The sequence below is a fragment of the Fukomys damarensis genome, unplaced genomic scaffold, assembly GCF_012274545.1.
Source record: "Fukomys damarensis isolate Sample0158 unplaced genomic scaffold, DMR_v1.0_HiC HiC_scaffold_37, whole genome shotgun sequence".
In the NCBI taxonomy this organism is placed as follows: domain Eukaryota; kingdom Metazoa; phylum Chordata; class Mammalia; order Rodentia; family Bathyergidae; genus Fukomys; species Fukomys damarensis.
Window position 1 is genome coordinate 31,987,251 of NW_022900949.1, and position 4,675 is coordinate 31,991,925.

A 4,675-nucleotide genomic window follows, 5' to 3' on the forward strand; every position below is an offset into this window, starting at 1 on the left:
GAGGGGGAGGGGAGGAAGGCAGGAAGGAGAGGGGGAGGGGAGGAAGAGGAAAGGAGGAGAGGGAGAGGAGGGAAGCGGGGAAGGAGGAAGTGGAGGAGAAGAAGAAGAGGAAGAAGAAAGGGCCTTGGGCTCTGGGCAGGGAAGGCTCTGGTCCCTAGGACTCTGGTCTCTCTACACGCTTCCCAGGTGTCACGGTCATTAGAGCTCAAAGCAAGACACTTCCCGACCAGGTAGCACAAGCAGATAGTACAAAGCTTCATTAATTAAGAGCAAGAAGAAAAGGCAATGGGAGGAAGTAAGGGCCTGAGAGCCACTGGAGCCCAAGGCTTTCACAAGTAGAGAGGGCTCTGTGGCAAATGGCAGGTCAGGAAGCCACTGCACCAGGAGTGGTGGACTTGACCTCTCAGCACTAGGGAGCCACAGAAGGTACTTGAGTGGGAGAGGGGCAGGGAGGCCAGTGAGGAAGCAGCTGCCTCCAGGGGTGGGTGCTGTCCTCCAGAGTTAACAACCAGTGCCATCTGGTGAGGGAAAGACAGTCCTTGAAACCATGACCGGAACAGCCTTTGTTGGGAGGTGGAGCCCTAAGGGCCTCCCTCCACCCTGTCACCCTCCTCTGGGACCATCACCTTCCCTGTCCCGCCTCAGAAGCCAGACTTGAGCTTGCTCAGGGACCTTCCCGGAGGCCACTCGGCCTCAGACCCCTTCCCACCAGCTGTGAGGATGCCAGAATTTGTGATCATGACCAAGGCCAGAGTGGGGTACAGTGGCTCGTGTCAGCCATCACAGCACTCCGGAGGCTGAGGCAGGAGGGGCAATGCGAATCTGAGGCCAGCCTGGACTACGTACTGAAACCCTGTCTCAGAAAACAAAGAGCAGCAACGGAGAAGTACAAGGACACGACTGAGGACACAGCCTGCCTGGCACACGTGGGGTTCTGGGTCCCACCAGCACCAGGACGTCTGCGGCACAGGCATGGCTGCTGCAGAGGCAGCCACAGCCTGGCTGGATGGGAGGGAGTGCACTGGGAGCAGAGGTTCTCAGGATGGCGCCACCTCTCCCTTACCAGGCTCACTCCCACCCCACGCTCAATGGGTGATGCCCAGCCAAGTCCCCTTCTCATTACACCCCACCCTGGGCTCCTGCCTGCCCACAAAAAAGCCACCCCGAGGGTCCACCCCCTCTTATGTATCACTGCCCTTCTGCCCGTGCCCAGCACAGACTAGGTGCTCAATAAACGGGCAGTGCAGTGAGGAGAACAAACAGGGCTCAGGTCTCAAGCAGGTGAACCAACCCCGAGTCCTGATCTCCAGCACCTCAGAGCCATGTGGGGTGGGCCACACCACCTTCCTGGTAAGCTCACCTCTGGGGTGCGAGAAGGACACTGTTACCTCACGCCAGGTGCTCAGTAAGCAGGAGCTCCCGGATGGACATAGGGCATAGGGAGTCCCAGCTATGAGGAGGCTGAGGCAAGAGGATCTCTGGAGCCTATGAGTAGGAGCCCAGCCTGAGAAACACAATGAGGCTCCATCTCAAAGAAAAAGAACAAGAGAAAGGTTCCTTCCTGGCCTGCCCAGGCCAGGGCTGCTCCTCTGTCCACCCTCAGGCAAGTCCATGCCACAGGGGGGTGGGGGAAGGCCCCGGGTGGCCCCACAGGCAGAGACCACAGAGAAAAGAGCTGTTGCTCCACTCTGATGGTGCCAGGTATACGATGGTGTGCTGCTAAGAAACCAAGCACAGAACCAAGAATAGCGTGATGCCGTTCTGCTCTGACCAAACGACTCCTGGCCTGTTGAGCAGGTCCTGAAGGAGCCAGGTCAGAGCGTCAGAATGGGAAAGGGACCAGGACAGGAAGGCAAGGTGTGCAGGCGACAGACAACTTAGGACATGCACACTTTTTAATGATCTGAGAGGATCGCTTGTGAGTCTCCAGTTTTGTGTTACTTGAGGTGTATTATTTTTGTGATTAAAAGGTGAATCTTGAGGCAGGTGTGGTGGTGCATGTCTGCATTCCCAGCCACTTGGAAGGCTGAGGCAGGAGGATCGCCATGACTTTGAGGCCAGCCTGGGCTACACAGCCAGACCTTGTCTCAAAAAAACAGAATGAAAAAACAAAACTAAACTAAACACCCTGAATAAATAAATGTGAGTCTTTTGGCAGTCTCTCTTGAGTCAATATGCATGTAGTGCCACTCCTGGGTAGATGAAAACGTGTCCAAAAACAGACTCCTTCATGGATGCAGGCAGCAGCTTGACCTGCCCTGCAGCAACGGTACAGCCCCTCACGGACAGGGCGATCCTGAGACCCTGGGGCTGGAACAGCAAGGACAGAGTCACACACGCCTGGGATGTGATGCCGCAGAAGGGCATTTCGGCAGGTCAGGCCGCTGCGAGGTTAACGAGATAGCTAGTAATAAAAGTTACAACAATGCGGTAATAAAGTCACGCCTAGCAGTCCTCCTTTCCGGCATTTTCCTCTTAATGCTCCAGGCTATGGTTCCTGGGGGTGTGGGGGAGTTGCCAGACCCTGGGGAGTGGACAGGGCTGGACCCCAGGGACAGGGACGTGCTTTACATGAGTCCCTCTCAGGAGGTTCTAGACTGATTTCCAGTGACAAATCAGAAAGTGGTGATCTGGAGGTGGGCAGGCTAGGGTGCAGCAAAGACCAGGGTCCCATTCCCAGCCCTATGGAGGTGGGGACACAGGAGGACACAGCGGGGACCCGGCTGCGGGGTGAGGAGAGGCTGAGTCCTGATCCTGGCACACGGTGGAGCCCCATGCCCCTGATGATTTTATTTTACTTATTCACCCGTGTGCGCCTGGGGCTGGGCTGCCTGACCACTGTATCACACTCTCAAGCACCTCCAGGACTTTTTCAAAGTTAGGGGAGGTACAGGGGGACACACTGGGCAGCCCTAGAGCTCTGGGGGCAGGATAGCTGCTGAAGCCCAAGAGCTTAGGGTCAGTCTGGGAGGCACAGCAACCTCAACTCAAAGTGGGGAAAAAAAAAAAAAACCCTCAAAACACAAAACCTTTTAAGATACAGATTCCCAAGCTCTGGTCCCACATCTGTTAATTTAAAAAGTCTTCCAGATAATTCTCTTCCTTTGAGACCCGGTGTGGCTGGCTATGGTTCCCAGAATGGCCCCCCAACTTTGGCACCAGTGATCCTCCCACCTCACCCTAGTTCTGGGAACACAGAAGCCAGGGCCAGGTGGGCACTGTAGCCCGTCCCAGACTTAGGCGAGTCTAAGGCCTGGCCACAATGCTCCCCATCCCAACACCTCTACTCGGGGCTTGTTTTGGGAACAGAAAAGCCATTCCTTGATCTTTGTCTCCCCGGGTCTGGCATCCAGATGCAGACTCAGACCAGGTGGGGTGGGAGGGGATCCCACGGACCAGTCGGTAACTTGTCCTGAAGGCCCAGGTCGCGTTCCCAGAGGCCCAGCGAGGCTTAATGGCCTGTGTACCTGCTAAACAGCATGTCCAGGCCGCGCCCCATGTTTACAGAAAGTGCTCAGGGCAGGACTCACTGGCACAGAACGAGCTCCGTGCACTGCCCACCAGCGACCCTGGGTCTCCTGGAGCCCAGCCCAGTTCTTCGCTCAGCACGGGGCTGTCCCAGGCTCCAGGCTTCTACAGCTTCTGTCCTGCTGTACCCAAACCCTATGGGATCCTATTTCTATCTCTGCCGCCCTCCGGATAAAGCCCAAGACACTTACCCAGCACCCACAGCCCCATCATATGACTCCTGCCAAATCCTGCCCAGCTCCTGTTCCTCTCTCCAGCTCGGACCCAGGGGACACGTTCCACAAACACGCTCGGCCACCTGCTGCGCCCCCGCCGGGAACACTGGCCATCCCGGTCCCGACCACAGAAGACAGCAGCTCTAACACAGCCTGACCTCAGAAGCCATGCTCTCCATCAGCAACACAGCGGGTCACCAAGTCTCCCTGTCTGCAGTTTCTCTCCCACAAACCCCACCCCAGCCACAAGGTCCTGGAAATCCAACCTTCTGCTCCAAACCTGATGCCACTCAGAGCCGCCTCAGCTGAGGTTCAATCACCAGCTAAGTGCGGAACTGCAGAAGGAACCTCCTCCTTTCCCATCGGCCACCCTGGGTGCTTATAGACCCAGCCCTCCACAGAACCCACAGATCGGAGCCCCAGCCCAGACAACCCCGTGAACACCAGACAAACACATGCCAGCTTCAAGCATCTGCCCACTCTGATAGAGTGGGTACCCTAGGCTTCTCTGAGGGGCACCCCAGCTCCTACCCAGGTTCCGGGGAAGCACCAAGCCACATTCCTGGAGTCCCCACAGTGACTTCCACCCTTCTGCATAGGAATGCACTCGGTGGCCACAGGTGCCATGACATTGGGACCTCTGGAAAGACCATGAGAAGCTCACATTCCTGGAACAGACAGGGCCTGGACACGTGGGGGTTGAACAGTCCTCTCCAGGCTGTCATCTAATTCCACATCCCTCCAGAAATCAGTGACCAAACCTCCCAAGTCCAAAGTCACTGTTGGTCAAGGGGGCTACTCCTGTCCCCTCAAAGTCTTCTAGGAAGCCCTCAATCAGCCCATCTGTAAAATGGGCAGCACCACCTCACACAAGGCAGCTCTGCTGAACAGCTAAAATCAAGGTGTGAGGGAGGCTGACCACCACCATGGGG

At 56.6% G+C, this 4,675-nt stretch overlaps 1 protein-coding gene across 1 annotated transcript in view; it reads right to left on the reverse strand.

The window, feature by feature from the left end:
- Slc6a6 (solute carrier family 6 member 6) overlaps positions 1–4,027 on the reverse strand; it is a 46,896-nt gene extending 42,869 nt beyond the window's left edge. Inside the window, exon 1 of the mRNA XM_010637903.3 lies at positions 4,010–4,027. The gene's annotated coding sequence lies outside the window, so the exon portion shown is untranslated. The remainder of the gene's footprint in view (positions 1–4,009) is intronic.
- Positions 4,028–4,675: the final 648 nt, after the last annotated feature.